This window comes from Pelecanus crispus, chromosome 9 (genome assembly GCF_030463565.1).
Source record: "Pelecanus crispus isolate bPelCri1 chromosome 9, bPelCri1.pri, whole genome shotgun sequence".
Lineage (NCBI taxonomy): Eukaryota > Metazoa > Chordata > Aves > Pelecaniformes > Pelecanidae > Pelecanus > Pelecanus crispus.
Genome location: NC_134651.1, coordinates 37,964,593 through 37,981,028, shown reverse-complemented (window position 1 = coordinate 37,981,028; position 16,436 = coordinate 37,964,593).

Sequence of the window (16,436 nt, the reverse complement as noted above, 5' to 3'; positions counted from 1 at the left end):
GTTCAAGCCATCCCCAAAGCCTAGGATTTGGATCAGGCGATCTCCGCACCTCCAAACACCCTGCTTGGGTGAAATACAAACAGAAAACAGGGGATGTGATAGACGCAAAACCCTCAGCCCGACCAGCCCTGTCTCCCAGTAATTGCTTTGCCCCCGCTGGGCTGGGGCCCCGATCCCCCGCCCGGCCCCACGCAGAGCGGCCGCACCGGCCCGGCTGGTTGGGGCGGCCGCAGCGCTGCAGGAGGCAGAGCGGGGCCTGCAACAGCCCTGGCAATAAACAGCTTCCACATGCACCCCACGTTGCCTAACCGCCCGCTCCCCGCCCTGACATACCAGCACAGTTATTCATCGGCGTGTGAGGGGCCGAAGCAATGTCAAGGGCGCTTGGCCTCAGGTTCCGCAGAGCCTGCGAGCTGCAGCCCCTCCTGGGATGGGATCCCACGAGCCCCCCACGGTCCCTGGGGGTGCGGGTAGCCCGAGGTCCCCATCCTGCAGCCATGCCACAGCTCCATGGCTGTTGAGGGACCCCCAGGCTAGCAAACACCCACCCTAAGTGTGCACACCAGTGCTGGCTCGAATCTCCTTCTAATTCGATCCCCAGTTTTCCTCCTTATCCCACACTGTCCACACCCCCCAGGACATCATGCCATGCTTCTCCTGTGGTGAGGACCGTATCAAACCCACTGAGCTCAAACCCACATCAGCCTCCCCCCGCCAGCAACAGTGTCCTGACTCCCCGTTACCCTCTGTATGACAAAACCTCTCGGATTAGGGGTTGGGAAGGGGGTTGAGCCCCCAGCCCTGTGGTGGAGGGGGGTCAGCGCTCTGCAGAGCCTGCAGCCGCGGGGACGTCAGGGACACACCGCCGGACAAGATCCCATTGCTGTCCCATCCCGGTTGGAACATCCAGGGATAGGACAGTCCCATCCCAGCAGTCTCTGGGGATGATAAACCCCCTTTGAAGGCAGAGAACAGGCAGGGCTCCGGCTCGCTGACATCCCGGCGGGTTTACGAGGAGATTTTTAGCAGCACCAGGAACAGTCCCCAGATTAGAGCTACAGGCTTCAAAAGGAGCTGCCGAGCGCAAGAGCCGCGGGCTGGAGTCGTTGCGGCTGAAAAGGGAACGCTGCACATTATAAATAGCTGCCTCACTGGCAGCACATCTGTTTCAGGCAGCGGCTCGGGAAGGCTGTGCGTGTTCTGGTTTGGCTATTTTGGGGGAAAGAGATTTGAAGCTCACTCATTATTATTATTGTTCGCCCAAGAGATGTGAATGATGCCTGTTTCTCCTTTGCCTTTTCCAAATAGAAAGCAAAACAAGGTGAGTTTCAAAGCGCACTGTGGTGTAAGGTTCCCTGGGAGCTGCAGGTCTCGCTGGGAGATGGTATGAGCACCCCGGTGACACCTGGATCAATGGGTGGTGGCACTAAACAAGACTGGCCACGGGACAGGGACAGCACAGCCCTTGTCTCAGCTCAGCCACAAGCCACCCTGCAGCCTTGGGAAGCTGTGGGGGTGGGAAGGAGACAGGCAGCTGTAGGCAGCAAGGAGGCCAAGGACAGGCATCGAGGCGAGGCTATGAGTGACGCTCCCCAAAATGCCATGGGCTCATCTGCACCTGCCAGACGGGACTGCCTCGTCTCCCCGCTGATGCCACCACGTCCGTCCATGGCTCTGGCCTGTCCCTGCACCGGAGGAGATGCCGGACCCCCACCGGGACCGACCTTGGTGCAGAGGAGCAAGGCCGGGTGGCAGGATGAAGGCCACAGTCCCAGGGATGCTCCGGCACCATTGGGGCAGGGGACAGAGGGATGTCCCAAGCCCAGCTGCCAATGCCCAAATGTCCCGGGAGAGCCCGCCTGTGCCGAGGAGGTGTGGGCCCCCACCAGAGCGAGCGTGCCCGGGGCGAGCGGAGGAGCATGAAGAGGTGTCCGAGGTCCGGTGGTGCTGGAGCAGCCCTGCGGCGCGCAGCCCGGCCCGAGTGCTCCCGTACAGCCCAGCAACGGCTCATTAATCACTCGGCACTGCCGCGGGATGGAGGCCCTCGCCAAGCGCCGCCAATCCCCGCGCCGTTACCACAGAAACAACCCTTACCCTGCACAGGCTTCAAAGGGTTTTGTGCGTGTGCCTGTGTATGCTTCTCTATCTCCCACCCCTCCCGTTGTTGTTTTTTGTGTGTTTGTGCACGAGAAAGGGGGTTTTTTTTTCTCTTCCCCAGGAAGCGTTTGGCACCGGAGCTCGGATCATGTGAAAAGCGAGCACGGGAGAGACGGACGGAGCAAAGGAGAACCGGGAGAATGAGCTGTGATAGCCACAAGGCTGGGGGGGCTTTGGAAAGGAGAATGGGAAGGATTGAGGGGGGGCGGAGGCAGCTGCGGTGCTAATGAGTCAAAAATAAATATTTATATGGGGAGAGTTTTAAAACCCTATTTTGCATCGTTATAATAAATTATTCATCTGCCTGTTTCTCCCTGCCCGCCTCTCCTGGTAGGGAGCCTTGAAGGGGACGGTGCTGTGGGGTGGGTGAAGGGGGTCACAGCTGACCAGGACCCAGGACCCCCCACAGTGCCCTGGGGAGAGGAGGCAGGGAGCTTTGGGGAGGGAAGCAGGGACGCAGCGCAGTTGTAACTGGACCCCGTCACGACCGCAGTGGTGCCAGATGGGGAAGGGTCGGGAGAGGTGGGTGTTGGGAACAGGCGGCTGAAGGTGCCCAGGGGACTCAGCAACCTCCTGGCCAGCAGTGTCAGAAACAACGCGGCTGCTCTTGTGCTGTACACTGGTTTTGGATGGAGCCCTCTGTGAATTCCAAGCCTCCAGATTTTTGTTTTGGCAAAAACAGGAGTTTCCACTGGACTGGCTGATGACCTGCAGTGTCCTTCTGAGGAGGTGAGGATGGGGAGCTCTGCCAGAAGCCCCACTCCCCCGGCTCCCCCACATCCCTGGCTCCCCAGGTGTCCTGCTGCACCCGCTGCACACCCATGCAGGCAGCAATACAGCTCCTGCCCACACTCCTGCACTTGCACAGCCAGCTAAAAGAGCTGAGCTGACTGGGAGCCCTGTGCCACCAGCTGGGATAACGCTTCCCGGAGCCGTCCTCACCTTCGCATCTTCACCTACGCACTGACATGTTCACGACACAGCCCTCTGCAATGCTGGAAGCGGCTTCCCATCGAGGGCCTTGAGCAGCATCTCCGAGGCTGCGCCCAGGCTCTGTCTTGACCCTTCCGCGTGCAGCAAAGCATTTGTTTCGGACACTATTGCACGTCCCAGTGCTCTGATTGCAGCTGCCATTACCTCCACCAGCGAACAAGGTTTAAAAAGAGCCACCAAGCAGAAAGGAAAGGTTTTGAGAGGAGAGGTTTGCCATGGCTATTTCCAGGCTCGCTGCAATTGCATTTGGCAGAACTGCTGCAACAGAGACAAAATGCAAGGAGAGAGAAAGGCACGAGCCTGGCTGAACAAGCCACAAAAAAACCCTTGCCTAGCTGGAGGCTTCCAGCATATGGAAAGGGAAGCAAGAGGGCTGGAGAGGATGAAAAATGATCTCCTGGATCACCCCACTATCCCCTCAACTCCCCTTCAGCCTCTCCTGACAGCTGCTCGTCTGACCTGCCCCTCCAGCGACTCCCCGGCAGCCTCCTCCGGTGCTTCACCCCGAGGATATCTGAACATCAAACCTAAATCTCCCTCGTGCTACAGTTTAAGCCCATAATTTCTTGTCCTATCCATCGTAGGACATGGAGAATCGTTTATTCCTATCCTGTTTGCAGCAGCCACTGACATATTTTTGAAGGCTGTTATCACATTTCACCTTCAGTCTTAGACCTTTTCATGAAAGATGGAACAGAAACACAGGTTTGTGACGGGGAGGAAGGACAGAATAACAAAGAGGTTTTTCTGTATCACACGTGGAAACCAGGAAAGCCAGTGGGAAGGCAGGGAGCCAAGGAACAGGCAAGGAGCAGCCTGTAACACTGAGAAGAAGCTTACATGCCACCAGCCAAGTTCAGGACACAAGGGGAGATGCTGGAGATACAGATCAGCGGGGAGGAAAAGTGATGACACAAGGGTCATAGTGACATGGTGCAGAGCACCAGGACAAAACGGGCCTGGGGTTCCCATGCAAGGTGATGTGGCAGTGCCTGAAAGGGGTGTTGGGACTTGGCTGCAAGTGGGGAAGAGAGCTAGCTGGTCTTGCTTTTGCTGGTACCGTTATTTATGGCAGGTAACGTGCCAGCTTGGTCCTAAGGTCCTGGAAAGGTGCAATGGAGAACCACAGACGTGAATGGCAGGCACCTAACAGCGCGATCCAATATGCTTATCGTGCCTTTGCACAGCCGCACGTGTCAAAAGTACTTACAAGAAGGAGATAATCTAATTTGATAAGGGAGAGGGTAGAGGAATAACACTGTGGGCACAGATATCAGGAGCAGAAAACAAAGGAGAGACTGCAGCAGGCATCTGCTACAGACCCCCAGGACTCAAGGAGAGAAAGAAAGAACAAAAAGATTCCTGAACCAACTATCAAAGAGCTCGCAAACACAGGATACTTGTACTCAGGGGGCACTTTAACCACCCAGACATCTGTTGGGCGACAAACACATCAAAACGTAGCCAGGATGGTTTCTTCGTTATGTAGAGGACAATTTACAGATGAAGGAAGTAGAAAGGCTTCACAAATCTACTTGCCAATAAAAAGAAACTGTTAAAAAAGCAACCGTAATAGGGGAAGTTTGGAGCCTGTGATCACAAGTGACACAAACCCACCGGAGTGAGGACATGGCAGCATGAGATATTTACTTTGCAGAAAACACATTGCAAGGGGAACTAAGGGACAGCCAAGAGCTGGCAGCCAAGAGCAGCAGAGCTGGAGCTGCTTGCGGCAGCTCTGCACTTGCCCCCTCCGACAACACGGCTGTCGATAAGGGACAGGTTAAGCCTCCCAAATGTGATGGAAAGAAAAGAAGCAGAAGGAACAGCCCTTTGCATCAGACAGCCCTAACCGTGGGCTGTGGACCCAGCGAGCGGGGCACCCCATGATCCCACCCTGGCTAGCGGCTACAGCATGTCCCAGTGCTGTACCCCAGAGCACGGAGGAGGTAAAGGTAGGAGCAGGCAGCTCATAAGAGCTCATCTCCCGAACAGCAAGACTTTCCATGCCTGTTGCATGAACGCAACCAGCTCTTGCACATCACCGCAGGAGCTGAGAACCCCCAACACCGGGTTCCCTCTTGAACAGCACCCCTTGATCCCTCTAACTCTGTGCCAAAAGCAGAGGCAAAGTCTGAGTTTTACGGATCAGAGCCCCAGCACAAGGTCTGTGCGCTGCCGTGGCTCCTGCCTGTCCCCCCGCAGAGGTGGGGGCATAGCCGTGCAACCGTGTGGAAAGGGGTTTCACAACATCCAGCACTAGAGACACAAAACACTCTTGCAAAACTTGGAGATGCAAAAGTAAACACATCTGACAAGTCTGCACTGCAGCAGAGGGGGTTTCCCAGCATGCAAAGCCCTTTGGCTTCTAGAAAGGAAAGCAACTTTGTCTATGAACTGCTGGAAGAGTTTGGAAAAGATCTGGCTTCAGCCATATTATCTGTGCTCCACGGAGCCCCAGGCTCTGGAGGGCACAAGCAGCAGGAGGCTGCCCCTGGCCCTGGGGCATGTGGCCCCCAGCTCCCCACAGCCCTCCTGCCCCACACCCTGCATCCCCAACCAGCCCTGGCAGCTCGGTAAATTAAGGCTTTGGCACTCTATACTGGAGTTCAAAACCTACCAGGTTTTAAAGGTGTTTTGTGTTTAAAGATTAAAATAGCGAACAACTTGAAGTGCCTAAGATACACCTGAAAATCTGGCCCTTTGGCATTTAAAGGACCTAAATTTCACTGAAGGGAGTGGGATGCAGCATAAGCATCCGTTTCCCCTCCAGAGTCATCTGGGCGATGAAGGGATATGTCATCCCCTGCTTCCTACACCAAGAGCAAGGACCTCCTCAGCTTTCATGGTTACCTCCAAGCAGATGCAGACACTGGACATCTGCAACTTCAAACAGCATAACTTTAAAAAGTACCATCACTTGGGGATAGGAAGATGTCCCCTACTTTTGGCCATGTTTCTAAAGGTGGTTCCCACATTTGGCCTTAGCTGGAGCACACAGTTTCCCATTTTATTTTTGTAAACGTAGCTCTGGGTACATGAGTGTCCAAGTTTCACGGGTGTCAGTTTTGAAGTGCTTTGGAAAAATACAGCTATTTAAAAAGGAAGGAAAAGAAAGTAGCAGCAGCCATATACTGCCCCTTTGCAGGGAACAACTCTGGACACCTTGCTCCTTATTTATTTAAAAAAAAAAAGCCAACATTGCTTTCCAGGCCTGAAACCCTGACTTCAGTTACGACACGTGTCTATTTATCAGGAGAAAAGCCGAATATTTCCGCTATCACAAGATTATTGCCAGTGCTTGGATTTTTCCCTAACCTCCAGCTAAAATCCTCTGAGCTGATGCTCTGAAAATGGAACGGCATACAAAATACGCTCCCTGACTCTCAGAGTTGGAGGCCCCCCCCCTTTCTCCCAATAAACAATTTTGCATATATTTAAACCTCCTTCCTCTGGTTTCCCAACTCCTCCACCCTCCCCAGCAAAGAAATTACGAAAATCCGTCATTTCTCTCTTTTTCCCTTGCACCTCCATCTATCAGCGTCTCAAAGGCAGTCTCCTCAAATGCAGAGCGGAGCAGGAGATGGGCAGCGGTAATGGGAATGTGCTCCTGACTGTGCAAACCCACACAGAGAGTGAGGACAGGAGAGACTGCATTTGCATACATATTAAACGAGAGCAGTAAAAAATGCAGACGTGCAAACCATTTGGACATGGCTCGCCTCGGCGATGCGCCCTGCAAGGGAATCAATCTTCTGCGTTCTTAAAGGGAAAAACCTGTTACGGAGTGAAAAGCAAAGCCAGAGAGACGTCCGCTTGCAAAGACGGTCAAGGTTTCGAGACAAGCTGACCTTCTGCCTTCACTCGCAAAGACCTGCTGTGCAAAGGCTGTCGCATAGGAGGGTGAGACCCCAGTGGGAGTTTCCACCTCCAGCTGCTGCCCCTGCCCTGGTTTCAGCAGGGCAGGCTGGTGCCTTCGGTCCTCCCACCATCACCACGGGGAGGAGAGCTGGTGGGACCCCCATCCCCAGCAACTTTGCGGCAATGAGCCTGGAGAGCGTGACTCCCAAAAATGACTTTGGTCCAAAGTTTTTGGAAGTCCCTTTGCTGGCCTCATGGAGCTTCGCATCCACCCTACCACACGTCGGCTGACTGCGCCGCACGGGTCACACCACCAGCATTGCACATGCAAGCATCTCCCATGGTCAGGATCTACCTTGCCCTGGAAAGCCCCAACCCAACCTCACCTCCGCATGTCCCAATGCCCTGGTTAAGGACGTTCGCAAGATAGGATGTTACACCCAAGACAAGTAAGTACAGTGGAGCTTACGGAGTAGATCATTCCTAGGTGCCTGCAAGGGTATGGATCTAACGAGGCAAATCACGCAGGCAAACCTACTGATTTCAAAGTCTGCAGGTTCAGATGCATAAAAAGTGCAAAATCAGTAACTTTTATATTGCCACTCAAGGAACCACAAAGATAAAAGCAATATTCTGGGAGTGAAGATGCCATGAATATTTCTCATCTGCACTTATAAGGGATATTTGGGACCAACAGCTTGATTCTGCGTTAGCCTTGTTCAAATGAGATAATTTACATTCCCTGCCGGCTGAAAACAGGCTGTCAACATATTTACTTGTGTCAGGTTTCACTTCCCAACCACAGCGCTAAAAACCACTCAGTGCATGTGGAGAGCGAAGGTGGGCAGCGGATAGGTCCAGGATCAGGCAGGAACAGCAAGGATGGGGTCCGGTGCAGACACCTTGGTATGCTCTAAGCCAGCAAAGCGTAAAGGTCCTGCAGGGAGGGACACCAGGATGCATCAGCACCTGCTGCTTTGCATGATGTCTTCCCTGCAACGGTTCCTTCTGGGAAGCCAGGAGCTTGCCAGGCTCGGCTGTCCATCCCTGAAGGTCCTGAGGCTGCAGAAGACAACTGGACGTACCTCTTGCTCAAGCATCGTGTCCTGTTAGTGCAGGCACCACCTCCTGCTGACCGAGCCTCACTGCCCAGCAAGGTTTGGCCCCTCTACTCCTGTGGGAAACACTGTCTGGAGCCTCCCTTCTCCTCCTCTCTCCAGCTATCCCTTGCTATGACCAGATCTAATCTAACCACCTGCTTCTACGTGGCTGACTCACTCCCACCTGCCTTTGCACCTATAGCCCAAAGGACACAAAGGGGGAATGTGCTGCCAGCATCTGCCTGGCTTTTGGCAGACCTTCCCCCCCGACCCCCAGAAGCATCATTTCTTCCAGGTCCACCAAGCCCAGGGTAGCAAGGCAGCATTTAACTGTCTTCTGCTTTTCTACCACCCTCTAGCCTCTCCAAACAAGGCAGCCTTGGGGTGGGGAGGCAAACGAAATGGGCTTCCCAGTAGCCTTTCCAATGTGGATTCTCCGGTGTCTCATAAGGGTTGAGTTCCCATGCAGCTATCAAGCGCTTGAGTCTCTCCTCCTTACCCACCCACCCATTTTCACAAGACTTGTGGGAGCAGTACAAGAGTTCTACCCTTCAGCCAAACGTAATTGAAACTCGTCACTGGGTAAAAAACAGGGGGAGGCGGGAACAAATGGAGAGAGAAAGAAAGAGAGACACGTACACACACATGCACAGACTGGATCACGGAGGCCCTATTCCTTAAAGAAAGGGGAAAAAAAAAAGAACAAACCAAAGTAAGACTACAGTGGCAACGTGCACCAGCTGAGCTGTTGGCTTGCTTGTACACCACGCAATCCCACCCCTCTGCCTCAGCTGCTGGGGATTTACAGGCACAAATGATCTGGGGAGGGTTGGTTCATCCGCATGAGTGTTTCTACTGCACAAGAGTGGCCCCGCTCCCAATAGCAAGTGACAATTTGGAAACATTTTGGGCTGTTAATTATATTCTGATTGAATTTTTTTGCAATAGCAAATGCCCCTGTGAAAGGGCAGTGGTGAGAATCTCAGAGGGAACCCGGAGATTTCCACCCAGAAACCAGCCCCCTGCCTCACCAGAGAAACATGAAGGCAAAAGAAAGTGGAGTTGACAAAACAACAGAAAAACAACTTATTGAATAGCTGTCATTTGGCAAGTATAAATATATTTGTGATTGTGTTGATATTAGGCTCATATCAAAGGAGATTAATTTGATAATTGCCTGTGCAGAGAAAGAAAAAAAAACACAATCAAGTCTATTGCCACTGGCACCCGAAACGCCTCCCTTGGTTAAATCAATTTCCTTTTTTAACTTAATTTGAATTAATAAGAAAGTTGTGGTGTAGCCATAACCCAAAAACACCCCCCTCCCCCCCATTTATTCCCTTTTTGACTGATCTTATTTTGGCAGCAGCCTGACAGCCCAGAGCAACCAAGGGCCAAGGACTTTATTTGTCAGTTTGGGGTAGTTCAAGAGACAGTAGAAAAATGGAAAATCTTTTGCTGAGAAACTTGTCCACGAGCTTCCCCAGCAACGCAGTGTGCAACCTCCCACGTGTGCTAGGTCCTCCCGCAGGACCCACGTCCCAGCAGTAGTCAGCAATGTCAAACTCACCCCGCAAATGGCCCCAAATGACATTTTTAGAGAGGCTCCGTTATCTGAGACTGCAAAATTAGCACCATATAACAGCCTTGGTCTGCAAGACGGTTCCTGCCAATGTCAATGGTGGTGCTGTATGAAGATCAAAAGTAAAGCGCAGTCCTTCAGTGACAGCAAACGTTTTGGCTGGTGGGAGAGCATGGGAGGGAGCCCGCAAAGCCAGCAGCAATCCCTGCCCTGGTCAGAAGAAGCCCCATTGAACCTCAAAAACTCCAGAGTGAAAAAATTATTCCTGCCATTTGCCTAAATTAGGGAACCCACATGCACAATTCTTCAGGAATATCCAGGAATCATTTATCTGGAAATTTAGCAATAAAAGCATTGCCCTTCTGCCAAAGAGTTAATAGCCCTGAGAGTGAATTGGAGGTCTCGCTCTTGCTGCGGGATTTCTCCCAATGACACCATGTTCCCACTTGGAGACAAGTTTCTTTGTTTGCTTTTCCCCAGTTATATAAGGGACATAAATTTTTGTTGCAGAGAGAACTCCAGGCAATCTGCATCTCCCTCAAAGTCTGCATCTCCCTCCAAGGCTTCTCGCTATGTTTCGGCTTGAATACTACTGCTGTTGCTGCAATTTTCCAGCTCTTGCCTGCGTCTGCACTAAACCCTCTCCCCTGCCCTGGAAAGCAGGAGCCTGCCCAAAACACAGCTCCCCGACAGGTCTAACCCCACGGGTGCAGCCAAAGCCCTTTGCCACTCTCTCATCCCCAGCCTGTGGCATCGCAGAGGCAAAGACATGAGCACAGAAGAGTTACAAAACCTTGGGCCGGCACAAGGACGTGCCCAGAGATGCTCCCCTGTGCAAGAGCGTCTTGTAAGTGTCTCGGTGGAGCTCGGGCTGCTGCTTTGCAGCTCAACTTTTTTCCGACTGGTCTCCTCCAGCCCCTGGTTTCGCTCTCCCAGCAGGTCCCTGATCCCCAGCCCCATCACTCAGCACTGAAGGAACGAGCCAGGGGAGGGGAGGCTGTGCCGGGAAGGCTCTCGCAGAGCTCCGGCGAGGGCTGGGTGCTCTCGAGGGCTGGGTGCTCTCGGCCAGCCGGCGCCGCATTGCACACATACCAGCAAACCTCAGCCCAGCAGCCCCGGAAGGGGAACGCGGCAGCCAGCAGCAGCTCCCAGGCCTGTGAGGAAGCCTTAACCCCTTCCCCACTACAGCCAAAAGGCTCTTCAAGAGCTAGGAGGTAGTGGGAGAAAGGAATCCACCCTAAGGCCAAGCATGCAAATGCCGCATCCCTCCCTCCCTAAAAAAATCCCAGCAATACCGTAAAAAATCCTTGGGAACACAGCCCTCCTCTTCCCCTTCCCATGGCCCGACTGGGAGGCAGGGGACAATCCTCACCCCTGGCCAAAAGCCATCAACGCTCCTAGCAGCCAGCACAGCCCCAGGCAACGTGGAGCCCTCCCCAGTGCCCGAGGTACCCCTCCACTCGGGGTCAGCCACTGGAAGACCCATGCCCTGGAAGATGGTCTCAGCAGGGTCCCGTGGGGGACCCAGGGACAGCCACAGCCTGGCGAGGTTTATTCTGCACCCCAGGAAGCGGGCACTTTGGGCCCCTCCATTCGCAGCTCTTAAAATTGTGGTGGCAAGGCGGGTTTCTCATCAACATCCCTCAGGGTGAGGTTTTGCTCTCAGGTGGGTCCATGGGTGTGAATCCCCCTGCAACTCAAAGGCAAGTCTTTGCACATGGGTGCTTGCACCCATCAAGAGCCAGCTGACAGCCTTAGGTGCCCAGGGAAAGCCCAACTGTCCCGGCTTCCCCCGGCCTCTTTCCCAACCTGGTTTCTCTTGATCTCCTGATCTCTTGATCTCTCCCCCCAGAGAGATCTGGGATCTGCTCTTCCATGCAAGGCACAGCTGGCACATCGGTCCCCAAGAGCCGGGGCAGGAGGAGGTGGTACGTCACCTCCAGAGCAAGTACCAGCACACCTCACCTCTGAAAAAGCAGGAACCAGGTGTTACTTCAACCCATGTGAATGGATTAAAAATGCCCTGGGTAGAGCTGCACCATCCCAGTTGGAAATCAGCTTGGTCTGAGCAGTGTCCAGACACAGTTGCCATAGCTTATTTGCTGCAGAAAAAACACATTTATGGATCCAGCATGACAGCCAACACTTTTCTTTTTTTTTTTTTTTTTTTGTAACTAAGTGGAAAAGATGGACAAAGCCCTTCCCAGCACAGGTAGGATCACTGAAACCCAGGGCTGAGCCTGTGGTTTCAGCAGGCAGAGAGAGGAACAGCCCTGGGGACAGGGGGTGTCAGCCAGCCCCACCGCCCCGGGGCCACGCTGCCCTCCCAGCAGAGATTGGCTCTCCCACACCAATATTCAGCTCTGCTCGGTTCACTCCAGCACCATTCCGATCAGATCAAGCCCAACAGGATTAACCACATAACACAGTGCCAGCAAAAGGCAGATTTGCCATTTAAAAAGAAACACACACACCAAAGTCCGCGTTAAAGAAACCCTCGGTTCAGAAGTTGCCTCCAAATTTAGAGTTTCTAAAATTAAGATTTTGTATTTTTTATAAAATAGAATTAGACCCTTCATAATAAATTAATAATCAAAGGCCCACAGAAATGTTTCCATAAACTATTTTTTTAATTCCAAAGGAAACCATTTGTTTAAAAGAAGCAAGTGTTCCCCTGCAGAGCCGGCACTCCAGTAATTGCAGCATGATGATAGAAAATGGGGCTGGATAGCAAAAATAACTTAAAACTATTCTAAACAACCGTGAAGCTGAGTCATCTGTTTCAAAGTCCAAGAGGAGATATCCCAGTGACAGGGCCCACAGAAAATGCTAAGGTGCATAGTTAAAAGGGGAGGGGAGAAACAAAAACAAACAGTAAAAATAGTACAAATTCTTTCAGATACTATTTGTGACAAAAGATGAAAGCTGGGATTTTCATGCTCTTTCCAGCATCTTGACTGCAGCAAAGCTCAGGGTTTCATCGCACCAGGCACTGTGCACCAGGCACCCCTAATGCAACGGTCCCGCAGGTGCAAAACGAACACTGAATACTGGAGCTTAGTATTCCTCTAAAAAAAAATCAAAGGAAAATAAAAGCACTCTCTCCCCAGCTGGTATCAGCCAGTGCAACCCCACGAAGAACAGGGGAAGGAAAGGCCAAACCCTGATCTCTCAGTCTTTTGTACTCCAGCCTCACTTGTATACACTGCTATCACGTTACAAAATGTGTAAGTCACTGTATGAATGGCAAGGTGCCACCAGCATAAATGCATTTGTATCTGGACAAAGGATCTGTCCACACGTCAGGATCTTCATTAAAAATGAGTTTGTAAGTACTTCCCCTCATTCTTTTGGTTCATTTCCACAAAAACAAAAATGTAGTGTTGCGTCAAAGTTGCAAGGATGCCCAACACAAGACCGGACCAAGCGCTTGGTGCTTCAGACCAAGCCAGCTGCGCTTTCACAGCGCTCCCAGCTTTCCCAGGCTTGTCGAGGCATGGGTTTAAAGTGGTAGCACTTGATCCTGGTAGCTAGCTTGATCTAACGATGGGTACATCTAGAGCACAGCATGGTGCAGCTGCAGTAAGGCCATGGGTAGAGCACAGTGGGGAAATGCAAAGCCCAGGCAAGAAGCTGGGGACACGCTGCGCAGGATGGTGATGGCTGTACTGTACTGCACCGCAGGCACCTGGCAGTTATGGGAAGCAAGTGCCACAGCCACTAAGAGTACAACCATCACGGCTATTTAAACACAAAGTTGCAGGTATGGCACCTTGCTCTGAAGGTTTCTCGGTGGATGTTGCTGGAGATAAGGAACCACAAAGGGAACATCCTCAGCACGTTGCTTATGTGTACTCCCTCCAAGAGGGACAGAGCTCGGCAGACCTGGCACAGAGGTAGGCAGACCTGGTCTTAACCAACACAGCCAGTCCTTTACGCCCTGCTACCCAGACTAATTTAAAGGTAGTTCAGGTAGATATGGGCACACCAGACCACAGGGATTGCCCACATCATGTTGACAGCATGGCATTTGAAAGTCAACTGGAAGGTGCTTCAAACCAGTGCCGTGAACGGCAGTGTTTCCAGAGCTGCTTTGCGAGCAGTTCAGCCCTCTGCGTGTGAGCAGCTATGGAGAGAGCAGAGCAGGAGCCTCCTCTGCTGTCCCCCCATGCCCTGGGGCACTATCTTGTGGCTGGGGCTCCATGGACAATTGAATTCCCCCAGGATTTCACAAACAGTCGACAAAAGTAGGAACCCCGGAAGGAGGTGACAAAATGACAGTAAAGCCTGTGGGAACAAGCAGCCTGTTACAACAGAGGGACAAGTGATGGTGACAAACCTTTCCTCGTGCATGCTTGACAAAGGCATGTTGGAAACCCGGTGGCCATTCCTGCTGCTGGCACCTCCCTCTCCAAAAACCGTTTCAGACTTCCCTTCTCCTCCAAAAGATCCAACTGCCTTAAATTCTGCCTTGCTCTGCTGTAACGAGGGAAGGGCTCTTGCTTTCTGCTTACTGATGAGGAACCAACATCCAAAAAAAAAGCACGTATCGGAGGCAGACAGAGTTTGCAGGGAGAGGCCATAGCTTTTATCAGGCCAACTGACAGAGCTGGAAAAACAACAGGCTGAATTTTGGGCACAACTGGCTTTCTTCAAGGTCTGCCTATGTTGCATGCAGGAGAAGCCTGTAGTTAAGACAGGGTGTTCCAGTTTTTTTTCCTAGGCTGCACCCTGAGTTAAAAACACCACTGTCTGAAGGGCTGGAAGAAATAAATGAGTTCGAACAGGAAGGCATCTAAGAGGGGGATTTCCAAAAAGGTGGGGAAGAAACCATCAAAGCAAGATTTCCAAAGAGCTCGGTGCGTGGGGTGCTCTTTGGGCAGGGAAAGTTTCCAAGATCTGACTCCAGGACAGCTTCAAGACAATGATACCGTCAATGCATGAAGCTGCCTCAGTCCCCACTCCAACACAGGTCCAGGTAGGCAGGTGACTCGGCTGGAGTTAAGAACAAAGCACAATGGCAGATCTGAACCTCATATCCCTTTTACACAATGCTCTCATTGTAAAGAAGTCATAAAGCAGAACTTCTCCTAAGCTGATGTACATCTATTTTAACTTTTTTTTTTCAGCAGATAGAGGCATGAAAGGGACTCAACACGTGGGAAGTCAAGCTTTGCACCTTGATCACAACGATTCGATCCTCCACCTCCCAACAGCCAGGCAGAAAGACTGTGGGATTTATCCCAGTTCATTGCTGGAGCAGGCAAGCACCTTCCACATCTGATGTTACATCCCCCAAGCTTTGCGGAATCTCTAGCAGTGCTGCCTTGGGGTGTCAGATACCCGCTGGATTTGATGCCTGGCTGGAGGGATGAAGGCCCCTTCATTTGCTAAAAGAGCATGCAGAAGAGGATGGGTTGTTCCCTAACGACAAGCACCGTGTAGATTTGCCCAGCCTCACCCAGAAGACTGCTCCCTCTCATGCCTAAAGTACGTCCTAGGTTGTCACCAAATTCACAGGTCTTGCAGTCTCCAATGTGCTTGTCCTCTGACTGCCCCAAGAAGCGAGGCAGCACTTATCTGCGTTTCACAGATAGGTCACTAGAGGCAGAGAGACAAAGCCCCAGCTTCCCTCTGCATAAACTCCTCAAAGCACCAGGTTTCAGGATTTCATGGTGTTCAGGCACCTGAACCTGGGTCCAACATCACCCAAAGCAAAGAACCAACCCCCAAATCCCAGAATCCGGGCCAAGAGCCCTGACCACTGGCCACCCTTGCCACATCTCGGCCAGCTGAGATTGCTCTCCTAGGTTTCATCCCAGCCTTCATGCTCTGGACTGTCTCAGAGGAGCAGCTTGTGCTGCTCACAGAACAAAATTCAGCCTTTGATGCCATTGGCACTTCCTCCGTTAGTTGCTTTGAAGATTAGGGCGAGAGCCTTAAACTGAATTCAGAAGCTGATGGGGAGCCAATGGAGCAGCTTGAGCTCCCGGTGGCCTAGCCCTCTGGGGAGGTGAGCGGTCATGCTCTGCACCAGCTGGCCCCACCACACAGTTTCTACTTTCAACTTCTGCTACAAAGCACCAAAGCACAGTCAGCTTGAACCAAGCAACGGCATTGATACAGTGGACAAATTTGTCCCCAAGCTGGAGGGAAGAAGGCAGCATTTTTGGAAACAAGCATTGCCTGGTCATCACAGCTAGCAAAGAGGCCAGAAAAATTTGGATTCTCCAAACCACACCCATTGTTCAAGGCAGCACAATGACAACAGAAGGCAGGGTGTCACCGCGGGCTTCAAAGCCTCATGTTTTCCAACCTGCTTCCCCTCCATCCTCAGCTTGACTCAGCTGCTCATACCTGCATCCCACAGCAGCAGCAGCTCTAGTGGTTGTGCCAGCTGGGAACGAGAAAGACACATCTCCATCTCCCCTCCTGGTGGGGAGTCCCTCTCCTCCCATCACCACACATCCCCTGACTGCCCCTGCCTTACAGTGCTGCCTGACCTAGGGATGATGGGCAGTGGCAAGAGCAAGGTCTTCTGGGGGTAAGCAGGTAGCATGGAGGCCAAGAGCATCAGGAACATTGATGGGAGCCCAGGGTGGGAGCGTACAGGCATGGTTTTGGTTCCTCTGTGTGTTTTTCACCAGACCAGTTCTGCACTCACAGTGTTAGGCACTGCACGCCCACAAACACACACTAAGGGACCATCTTTGCTCTAATCTGTACAATTTCAGCACTAAATA